General features: G+C 40.7%; 1 protein-coding gene across 1 annotated transcript in view; it reads right to left on the bottom strand.

Moving 5' to 3' along the window:
* TMEM45B (transmembrane protein 45B) overlaps positions 1-2,734 on the bottom strand; it is a 25,003-nt gene extending 22,269 nt beyond the window's left edge. The window contains exon 1 of the mRNA XM_004689098.2: positions 2,617-2,734. The gene's annotated coding sequence lies outside the window, so the exon portion shown is untranslated. The remainder of the gene's footprint in view (positions 1-2,616) is intronic.
* Between the last annotated feature and the right edge of the window lie 9,748 nt (positions 2,735-12,482).

Raw genomic sequence — 12,482 nt, forward strand, 5'->3', positions numbered from 1 at the left:
TATATATATGTTTCTAAATTTGGATTATGAGAGTCAGAGAATATATTAAATAAATTATTAGGGAAAACAAATTACCAACACCTGCCTACCCCTTCACCTCCAACCCCAAATAAAATAAGCATCAGGAGGGAGCAGGATGTTGGGAAGGAATTCTGGCTTGAGTCCTTGTTCTATCAGCTGTTACTCAGTGTCTCTAAATTTCAGTCTCCTCATTTATGAACAGGACTATTCCTCTTCACAATGCTGCTTCTGGAAATCATCTTTACTTTATAAAGCACTCAAGTGACTTATGTTAGCAATTTATTAGTAATGACACATTTAAATTCTGCAAAGGAAACACATGAGTGTGCATTGATATCTTTCATTTAGATCTTCGTCACATAAGACTGATCTTTTGAGTTTCCTTTTCCCTCTGGCAGTGTACCTGTGACCCACTGAATTTTTATACAAGAGTAGAAAAGGGAAACAAAACCAACTAAAATGCAAATAACTTGTTTATTTTTAGCCAGTAGTAATAAAGATTTGGGGGAGAACGGAGCTGAATTTAAGTGAAGTGTGGGGGTTACAACCCTTGCCTGTAGCCTTGGAATGTTTATAGGCAATACCGCATAGCATTATGGGTAGTTCTAATCTAATAATTTATCTATAGAAACAAATGAACTGAAGTCTGTCTATATATACATCCATTAGTTGATGACAGAGTTGTGCCTTCTTCTACCTGCAATTATAAAAACGTTTTGCAATAAACAGGAACTTTGACTATGGGAGCGGCTTCACATATGGTAAAACTGCACTAACCCATGTTTAACAAGCAGATAAGTTTGAGGAAAAGAAATAATCCTTTGATTATGACCAACACCATTAGTACCTGCATTTTGACCAATTAGCCCTGTGCACTGACGATAACTTGAAGGTGGTAGGGGGGCTAAAAGAAGTTATTCTCTGGCCTCCTTCCCTTGCTCAGCCCATGCCAAATCCTGACTAACTCAAATTGCTGTTTGCTATGATTAGACAACAAACATAGCCACGGATAAACTGGGGAATCACTGCTGCCAAACACCAGATTCAGTAGTTCACCTGGGCCATCACAACCAACATCCATGGAAAGAGAGAGGGAGGAGCCACAGAATTGGGAAAATGAACAGCATGAGATAAATAAGAGGAGGTAGTATTTGCACCTCCCATGGTAGAAGAGGAAATCAAAGCCCTCTGGCTCCCAGAAAACCAGAACAAATTATGCACAACTGAAACAATGCTTCACCCTTATAAAATCAAGGGACCCTCTTTTATAAAGCTTTAATATCAACTTCATGTCTTTCCCAGAAAGTGTGGAACAGAGTGTAAGGAAATCATTACCGAGTTGCCACTCTCAGTCAGGAAGAACTAAACCTGACACAGTACCGGCGCCACCTTACTTACTGGTCATCCCACTCTGTAAGTCAGGAGCATATCGGGTTAAAAACAGTACATGTTACCAATAAGCCACACTTTAAACAATGTAAAAATACTGGTAAGTTCTCCAGCCACTTTATGAGCCAAACAGCGGTGGGTGGGGCAAGTTCACAAGGTGAGAGATGAGGAAGAAAATGGCAGCCACTAGGAAAAGGAGGAAGAGAATGTGAAGGAAATGGCCATTCGTGCGACTTTCAGAAGAGGTAGGTGCCTAACTAAAAAAATTTAAATGACTTTTTCATAAAGCAATAGGTTCCCTTTGCTTAACACAAAGCTTACAGCCAGACCTACATCATTTCTTCATAGGTAATCCCTGGAGACCTAGACATAGGCACCTAAAACGATTTGTAAGTCCACCTTAACCCTCTCCAACCACTGCTAATCCTATTACCTCTTTGCTCCAGACTGCTTTCCTACCCACTGGCTTTTTAAGAGAAGCTGAATAAATAGCTCAAGGGACTTTATCAGTCCATGGTCTCTTACTAGCTTAGTGTCCAGGTTTCCTGGCCTAAGGACAGTATCTGGCTCGTGTATTTGAGGATTGGCACTGATACTAAGAGACCTTCGGGATATACATGCCCACTGCCAGGTGGAGCACACAGAGGACAGCTTTGGTCTCTGGGCCAGACTAGAGTCCCCACAGCAGAGGGTCCTTGGACTCTCGGGGCGCAATGGAGACCTGGGACTGAAAGTACCCAAGTTCTGCTCCACCTGCAACGCAGTGGACCTGACTGGCTGGAGACTCAGGATACCAATTCCTGGACCACCAGCGACAGGACACCTGTGCGGTGGAAGCCCCGGGGTACGCCGGGCCCCAGTCCCGACAGGGCTCCGGCTCCTCCCGCCTCCTCAGTCCAAACTCCCCTGCCCTGCCCGATGCTCCCTCCTCCGAGTTCGCCACCCCATCCTAACTCCCTTCCGGTCCGCGCCCCCGACTCGTCCGAGCCCCTCTTCCGGTTCCACCGCCCTGGGGGTCCAAGCTCCCGCCCCTCCCAGCCGCCTCCTCCGAACCGCGTTCCTCTTTCGAGTCTCCCTCCCAGTCCCACCCAGCCTCCTTAAGGTGGGAGCCGCCTACCTGTTGGCGCCCCCTTCCCATCTGAACCCCTCCTAGTCCGAGCCCCGCACCCACATTAAACCGGGTCCCCGCTCGCAGCCGTGCCAGACCTGCGCCTCGCGCCGTCCGCTGTCCCTGCCGTCGCGCTCCGAGTGCAGCCACCACCCCGCAGGTGAGAGCTCCCCGCCCGCCCGGGCAGGGCCGGGCCCCCAGCCGGCTTTCCGCCCTCACCACACCTCCTCGCCGCCGCCCGCTTGCTGCACCTCCGGTCTCCAAAGCCTACACGCCCATGGCTCTCTGGCCGAGATGTCCTCTGGTCCGGACACTCCTTAGGGCGTGTGCTCTTTCGGAGACCTGTTCCCGGGTACCAAGGAGGGTGATGCAGAGCTATTACAAAGCCTGAGAGGCGGGAGGACCAGGGTCGAGGCCGCCGGCGGGAAGACTATTTCCCAAGCGCTGCAATCACTTTGGCCAAACAGGCTTGCAGGCTAGTCACCGACCACCTTCCGCGAAGCAAGGCTCTGTGTCATATCTGGACCAGAATCCAGTCTTCTAAGTTTGGCGTCCATGGATTCATTCACTCATTCACATTCATTTATTCAAAGACCTAGCATCTGCTAGGCATAGTTCAAAATGCTGGTGATAGACTACCAGACGAAGCACGTTCCTGGCCTGAAGGAGCATGCTTCCTGCCCAGGAATGCCTGATTGATTGATTGATTGATTGATTGATTGATTGATTGATTTGTAGTATCAGGTGGTCTCAAGCCCTCTGTAAGGTAAGGGCGTGGCCCAGTCGAATACTTTCTCACCCTGCTGTTGTTCGTATTCCCTCTGGCAGTTAAAAGAATGTAAGAGCAAACAAAGGCTGCCTCTTAGATCTGCTAAGAATCTGAGGGAGTTGAGCTGTCAGGGTACTTGCTGAAAGCTTCTTAGGTCACCTGGGCAAGTAGGAATTGAGAACCTGTAGAATGTTGTCCAACATATTCCACTGCAGAGGGCACCAGAAACCGGGAAGAGCTTCCTGGAAGACATACTGGATTTAGGTTTTTAAAGGAAATGCAAAGATATATACACTTGCAGGGTGGAAGGAGAGGGGATCCCAAGTGCTGCTTTTTTTGATCAAATGGCTTTTCTATAACGTCAAAGGAAAGGCACTTCTGAGGATAACACACACCTGAGCAAACCTTTCCTTTACGGAACAGTGTCTGAGAACTGATGGAAAGAGATGATGACAGAGTCACTGGTGTCACTCACAAGGTTGATAGCACCACACACTTCACATGTTGATGCAATTGCATCACACACTTCAGGTGGCTAATGTGCGGGAGCCTTGAGCTGGGAGAATATGCTCTAGTTTTCATCAAGTTGGGCATGTATTTAATTAGCAGTTTTCATTCAGAGCCTGCTTACATCTGTTGTTTTTGAAATAGATGAGAAGGTGGAGTTCTGGGTGCCTGTTATCCTGGGACAAATTTCTCTGTTTTCCCTACTATGGCCAGATTTTCCTCTAAGGAAGGTTATGATGATGAGACAGATGTGTAACCTTTTAGTTATAGTTACTGGTGGGTAGAAATGCTGCTTATTATTGAAGAATGAGAACTAAGAAAATCATATGTTCATCCTGTTATAGTACCCAGATGCCAGAACAAACCAGTTTTTACAAAATAAGCTTCAGGGTCTTTAACTTGATCTTAAAAATAATAAAAGTCAAATAGCTTAAATGAAACAGTTACTAAAAGATAAAGATAAACATCAATAACTATAAAATAATGCAATAAGAACAACTAACAACATAAAGCTATTTTAATGCAAAAGTGGAACCAACTAGCATCCAGAAAAATATTCAATTATGTGTAGGCTTTGATAAATGCAAAGATAACATTTTAATTCACCGGGAAGTGATTTATTTATACATATTGCTGGTATAATTGTCTATTCTTTTGGAAGATCTTATCTCGGAGCTGCTCATTCTAATCCTCCATTGGCCTTTGTGGTACTGATTGAACACATGGTCACTCAGAATAAGTACTGGCTTATTATTTTTTTTTTTACTGGCTTGCTTTTTCATTAGGATGTGACTAAGTTGAGGATGACCAGCTGTGAGTGGAAGTGTTCTAGGCAATGTCTGGTGGTGTCCTGAAAGAAAGGCGCCCACCTTCTTCCTGTTTCTCCTGCCCACTGGATTGTGGATGTGACATGTGGGTCACAAAAATGAATGGTGGTGAAAGAGGACAAAAGAAACCTGGATTCTTGGATGATTTCATGCAGTGGTCTTTATATCAGTCTGAAAATGCCCATCTCCCTTCAGTTATGTGAAAGAGAAAGTGAGATCCTGTATAAATCATAGTTCTTGGGGGATTTAGTTACATGGAGCCAAATCTATATCCTAACTAATGCAGAACTAATTGAGAACTGCCCTCTGCATTATACCATGAACAAACAAAAATTGAAGATGGATTTAAGGATCATCTAAATAGACCATTTACTTTGCTCAGTAATCAGTTTGAAAGCTCCATTGTACAGAACTAATGTTTCCTATTGCCCTTACAGATTGTGATGATATTGTTTATAATAGCAAATTTCTGTCAATGTGAGAATACTTAAATACAGTAGAGCATGGCCTTTCTGTGACATACTATAAGTTATTAAAAAGAAAGAAATAAAATAGTAAAAAAAAAAAAAGAATGAGTTAAACATATACTTACTGACCAGAAAAGTAGTCATAATGTATTGCTAAAGTAAAAAAAAATTGCAGAATGGTGAAGGTTTTTGATTTGTGTGTGTGTGGTAAAATACATGTAACATAAAATTTACTATTTTAGTTGTACATGACAGTGGCCTTAAGTACACTCACATTATTAAGTATACTCACATTAAGTACACTCACATTGTTCTGAATGTATTTATTAGGTCTAGCTTATATTCCTTTTTTCTTTATGTTTCACAGTAATGAAATCATGTTATACATGCACACACTTAAGTGATATGTGCATGTGTGGGTACATATGAGGATATATAGGAAAGGTATAGAAAGGACCCTGGTTACCACATGGAAATAATATTGGACAGGAGGGAGACAGGAGAGAAGTAATTAATGTTTCAGAAGTGTGTTCCTAGCTGAAGATCTGGTGAGACTGTGAGGGAATATAGACAGAGTGACATATGACAACTCTTCCAACTGTGGCCTCATGACTAGCTGAATAGTGGGAAGTATAGTTTGCCACACTAATTATCTTACATGTAGTCTTTGCAGCATTTTAAAAAAAGAGTTTGATCCCCTGCCCCAAAGGTGATCCACATGGCCCGGCAGACCTCTCCTGACCCGCCTGCTGCACCCTCAGCAGTGTACTTCGTCAGTCAGCCTGTTCTGCTCCCCACTCTGTCTCTGGTGAGGACTCTCACTGCCTCTGCATCTCTGGCTTGTACCCCACTTCTGTATGCATACAAGAGTTGGGGTACATGCCAGACGTTTGAGGGATGAGAACATTCATCAGAGACAGTGGGGAGACGAACAGGTAGATCTACTGAAATATACTGCTGAGGGGAGCTTCGGACAAGACAGGAGAGGTCTGCTACGCCATGCGGGTCACCTCCCTGGCCAGATATCAAAGTCGTGCTGTGGTGGTGACAGAGAGCTTCATAGTGCTGTGGCTTACCTGTCTGTGCCACCACGGAGGCTCCCTTTGCAGAATTTTTAATCGGCCACGGCACTGAAAGAGACTCTGTGAGGAACTGGACTTAAGAGCGATGGAGTGGTTCAAAATGAATAGCACTGTACGTTTTGTGTGACTTTTCAACATCCTGTCAGTCAGAATCCAACAAGATGACAACAGAGTGAAGACATTTGGCTTGCTTCTTCCACATATTCACAAATTACAATAAAAAAGGCAACACCTAATATAGATTTAAAAAAAAAGATAGCCATCAAATGCATTAGGAACAATGGTACAGCAGAAGCGGGATAGGAAAAGGTGTAGTTAAACTGTGTTTTCAGTAATACTAGGACAGTGCAACCCAAAGAGGGGGGCAGTGATGCATAGAGTTCCTTTGCTGTTGCTAACACAGGGGGCACATGCCCACAATCACGTGGAAATTGGGCATTGCATGGAAAAGGGGCTACACAGAGTTGGCATACAAGACAGAGGGTGCCCTACTAGAGAACTGTAGTAGTAAGGGTACAGTGATGATTATTACTAACTTGAACTTGAGGCTCACAATCTAGAACAGCTGGAGCTGGAACTGGTAGGGAGAGCCATATCAGATCAGCTGCGTCCTCGTAGATGAGGTTATTATTTGCAGCCTGAGGCTGTGCTGTTCAACACACCTACTTTATACCCACCAGAGCCCAGGCTGAGACAATGGAACACTCTCATTAAACAGAACTGAAGTGCTGTATCTTAATAGTAGGAGCAAGCACCCCAGGGTAAGTTTCTGTACTTGAAAAGGAAAAGAACAATTCCTGACTTGTAGCCTTATCTCAACTATAGTCCTTGCTCAGTTATACATCTAGTGTTCAGTCACAGCCTACAAGTTGAGACTGGTATGAGACTACATGAGACATTTTGCCTAAGGATTTGACTAGGAGAGGGGATGGTGGTGTATTCAAACAAAAAAAATTAAGGAACCTGTAGCACTGTGGGGAGCTTGAATCTGATGCTCACTGCAAGAGACCTCTGCTGTGAGTTATCCTGTATTGACACCAGTGCCCCAGCCATCTGAACAGGTAGAGAGGCAGCAGTCTGTGAAATAGTAAACACCTAGAGATCCTAGATAAAAGTTTCTTGTAGAAGGGCCCCGCCTTTTTTTTTTTAAATAAAAGAAAAGGAGTCTCCCTATTGCAATCCATGGAAAATAGAAATGAAGAAACACATGAACATATCATAAATGCTGTTTGATTTTACTCACTACTCATACAGAAAACAAAAACAAAACTTTAGATTCTGACAACAAAGAAAGGTGGTTCCCAGATGGGAAGGAGGTGAAAGGGAAGGGACCGAAGGGCTTGATTTAGTCTGGGATGGAACATCACTGAACATTTGGTGGTGAGTGTGGTGAGAAAACATAATCTTGGACTCTACATAATGCTATGGCCAAGTTGCTCTGAGGTCTTAAGTGGCACAAAAGGAAAAAAAAAAACTCTCTGAGGTTTGTATTTATAGATGAGTCATAGCAACAATTTTGACCTGAGCTTCAAGGTTGAATGGAAACAGAAATACAGAGAAAGGATGGGACTACCCGAGATCTGGCACCTTGGGAAAACTGAATCCTGACCCTATACTTCTATTATAAACAAAGTCTTTTCTAACTGGTTTGGATGGATGGGAACCTTACTTGGTACCCTGGTCATTATTGCTAACATATACTTACTTCTTTTGATCCTTGAACCTAGTCTCCTGGATTATAGTTCCCTTTGTCACAAGAAGGCTGGAGACGTTAAAACTTCCAACTAATTATGACTGTGACAGTCATATCTCCGGTTAACTGGTGAAAGATTCCACTCCTCCCTGGACCCCCAAATCTCTGTCTCTATTCAGTGGGAAGTAATTCCAGAAGATGGATCTCCATTATTGCCCCTCATGAATGAGGGATGGGATATAGACATCACGAGCAAGTGGAACTTATTTAAGGGACACAACATGGTTCAACATCTGAAAATTAATTGGTATAATTCAACAAAGGAAAGATAAAAAGCATGATTATATTAGTAGATGTAGAGAAAGCATTTGCTAAGATTCAACATTAATTTGATAAGATTCAACATTAATTTATAATAAAACACAAAAATGCAAATAGATGGAACATATCTCAATATAGCAAAGATTATGTATAACAAATATTTGACTGACATTTGACTCACTGGTTAAAGACTAAAAGCTTTTTTTCTAAGATCTAGTACAAGATAAAGGTGTCCACACTCACCATTACTAATAAACATAGTATTGGTAATAAACAAAGTCCTTGGTAGAGCAGTTAGGCAAGAGAAATATATAAAAGGAATCCAAGTGGGGGAAGGAAGAATTAAAACTGTCACTCTGCAGATTTCATAATATACGTAGAAAATCCTAAAGACCGCACTAAAAATAATTTGAAATAATAAGTCAACACAATAAAATAGCAGGATTCAAAATGAATTTATAAAAATCAGTTGTGTTCCTATATACAAACAATGACTTAGAAGAGAAGGAAGTCAGAAAAACAATTCCATTCACAAATGCAACAAAAAGAATTAAATACTTTGGAGTAAACTTAACAAAGGAGGTAAAAGCCACATACAATAAAAACTAGGACACTGGGGGGGAAAAAAGACACAAAGCAATGGACAGATATTCCCTGCCTCATAGATTGGAAGAATTAACATTGCTATTTTAGCTAGTTTATCTAAAACAATATAAAGATTGAGTACAATCCTTATCAAATCTCCAATGTCATTCTTCAAAGAAATAGAACAAATATTACTGAAATTTATATATGTAACCACAAAAGACCCCAAAAACAACCCTGTCAAAAAAGAAGAAAAATAATGACATCATATACCCAGACTTCAAACTATATTACAAAGTCATAGTAATAAAAACAGTATGATACTAGGATAGACAGAGGCTCACAATCTAGTGAAATAATCTGTGAACCCAGAAACAGACCCACACACCTATGGACAGTTAACAACAAAGAAGCCAAGAGTACACATTGGCAAAAGGCACTGGGAAAACTGGACAACCACATGCCAAAAACAAAACAACAACAACAACAAAAAACTAGAGCACCATAATCATCTTATACTCAGTGTAAAATTAAATCAAAGTGGATTAAAGACATGGATATAAGACATGATACCATAAAATATATTGAAGAAAACAAGTGAAACACTCCAAGATGTTGGCTTTAGTGATGTCTTTGTGGGTTCATTTCCAGTTAAAAGAAACTGAAAGTAAATACAAACAAATGGGATTTTATTAAGCTAAGTAGCTTCTGCACAGTGAAAGACACTATCAGAAAAAATCTATCATGGGCCCTCTCTGGTGGTGCAGCAGGTTAAAGCACAGCACTGCAAGCTGGCTGCAGCCCACTTCAGTGCAAGTTCAATCTCTGCCCTGGAGGTGATCCACACGCAGCAGACCTCTTCTGATGCACCCATTGCTCCCCTCAGCAGTGAACTTTGTCAATCTGCCTGTTTACTCCCCTCTATGTTCCTGGTGAATCTTCTTTGCCTCTGCACCTCTGCCCTGTACCTCAGTTCTGTATGCATAAATAAACCTTTAAAAAAATATTTAAAGAAAGAAAAAAAACTGTCAAAACAACAATCATTTGAATGGGAAAAAATATTTGCACATCATTTATCTGATATAGGACTGCTATCCAAGGTATGTAAAGAATCATGTAAGTTAATAAAAAGAAAACACATAAGCCAATAAAAATATAAGCAGAGGAGCAAAATAGACATTTCTTTAAAGGCATACAGATGATCAACAGGTACATGAAAAAAAGAATTTAATGTCAAGAACATGCAAATCAAAAATCATGGTGAGGGTGTGGAGAAAAGAGGACACTCATACACTGTTGGTGGGACAGTAGACTGGTCTAGTCCCTATGGAAAACAGTATGGCAGTATCTCAAAATATTAAAATAGATTTTCCATTAGGTCCAGCATTTCACTCCTCGATATCTACCTGAAGCATACAAAAAGAAAAACATGAAGAGGTATAAGCACCCCCATGTTCATTGCAGTCCTATTTATAATAATCATGTTATGAAATCAAACTAATTACGCAAGGACAGAGGTGTGGATTAGAAAAATGTATATAATATACACAATGAAATACTACTCAGCTATACAAAAAGATGAACTCTTGCCTTTCTGCAACAACTTATACATGTTGCTATAACATATATAACATATGTTCTATATGTATGTTATATATAACTTACATATAACAACATGTATAAGTTATTGCAAATAAATCTGGAGGAGTAAGGCAAATACTGGATGATATTACTTAGATGTGGATTAGAAACAGAGTCAGACAGGCTATAAAATGGAGGAAACAGAGAGGAGGGAGCACAATGGACTATGAGGATGCTGGGGGTGGAGGTAGTATGGTGAGGAGGTGTGATCCTATGTCTTTAAATTACATACAGTATTATAAACTGATGTTACTGCAATAATAAAAAAATTAATGTTCTCATTATCATTTAGCAGACAGCACACATCCTTACCTCCCCACCCCACAAACCTACTGCTTTGATTCAGGAAAATGTGTCTCTTCTGGAAGATTTACATGAAATATTTATGTAGTCCTTTTTCTCCAAACTTTTCATCTTTTCATTGTAGGCAATATATCGAGATTCTGTTCCAAGGATTCTGTCTCTCTGTCTAAATGCTGAAGCAGAGCTCCTGATGATTGTCGGGATGATGTTCATGATGAAGAGAATCAGCATAGGAAGAAGGGTTGAGACTTAGAGGGTTGAGCAGAGTGTCATAAAAAACTGTAGACATCAATAATTTCTATGACCTATATACAAAGAAAAATTGCATAATCATGTAAAACACAATTTTGATGAAAAGGCATTTCTAAAAATTACAGTTTTCAGGAGATGTACATATTCAGCCATTTAAAATGGCTGGTGAGAGGGAGAAAGGGATGGAGGAGGGAGGCAGAAGGGTATGGGCACTGGTGGCTTGTGGCATAAAAAATAAAAAAAGGGCATAAAAAATAGAAAAAGTGAAAAAGGGCATGCCACAGATGAGAAGATATTTCCAATATATATCTGATGAAGGATTCAGATGCAGAATATGTTACTGGTAGGTGAGGACTTACTTATGTCTTTATTTTGTGTCTTATCTACTGTGCATTTTGCTTTGTGGTTACTATGAGACTTTGTCTCCACCTACTGATAGTGATACTATTAGTTAAGAATGTTGGGGCACTTACTTGAGCTCATGCTACTTCTGGCAAGCTCCCACAGACATTTCCCCAATAGTGTTTTGACTGGATCATAGCTTGTGGTTCTTATGATGGAAGGATGCACCTTAGCAACCACGCTGCTGATTTATTACTCACAGGTCCTGGCGGACACAATGCAAACCTGTGACCACACTCTGGAGGCTTCCTTTTTGGGGTTGAGGGTGGAGTGTTTAGGATTTTGTGGTTTCATTTTAATGATGAATCTAATATAGGCTTAGGAAATAGAGTGTAGGGAGGGCGAAGTGTGGTCACTCAAGCCATACCCAAGGACTTCTTTCTAAAGGAATTCTTTGGGTGGGACAATCTGGCTCATATTTAGTTGCATAACTGGCACTGAGTTTATTTTGGATGAATGTCTTTGAAATGGATGCCTCAGCAATCAGAAGCTTAATGTCAGTGTATTATATTATAACTAAAATAGCTTATTGTCAGGAACATACATAAAATACCTTCTAGGCATAATTATCTGTCTTATTTTGACGATAATGCCAGCGGCATTCCAAAATTATACTCTTTTATGTTTTTTATTCCTCAGTTTACCTTTTTTTCTCATTGTATATTCATTGGCTGATTATTGTTGCTATAATTTTTAATATTCTTTAACCTTTAGCTAGAGTTAAAGTTTTAATACTCTGTCATACTGAATTATTCTGAATCTGATTATATATTTGCCTTTACTAGTATTGCATATTTTTATAAGTTTTCATGTTACCAATGAGTATCCTGAAATGAAGGTAGGTTTAGTGGTGCAAACTCAACTTTTGTCTGTGAAAGTCCTCATCTCTCCTTCATTTCTGTAATGCAGTTTTTCTGTCTAAAGTATTTTTGTTTGGAAGTTTTTTTCTTTCAACACACTTGAATATATTACACCACTCATTCCTGACCTGCAAGATTTATGCCAAAAATCTGCTGATGTCCACTCGTAATAAGGGAGATGCAAATTAAAACCACAATGAGATACCACCTCACCCCAGTGAGAATGGCACATCTTCAAACAACTAGCAACAACAA

Source organism: Condylura cristata, unplaced genomic scaffold, assembly GCF_000260355.1.
Source record: "Condylura cristata isolate star-nosed mole 26May11 unplaced genomic scaffold, ConCri1.0 scaffold00025, whole genome shotgun sequence".
NCBI classification, from domain to species: domain Eukaryota; kingdom Metazoa; phylum Chordata; class Mammalia; order Eulipotyphla; family Talpidae; genus Condylura; species Condylura cristata.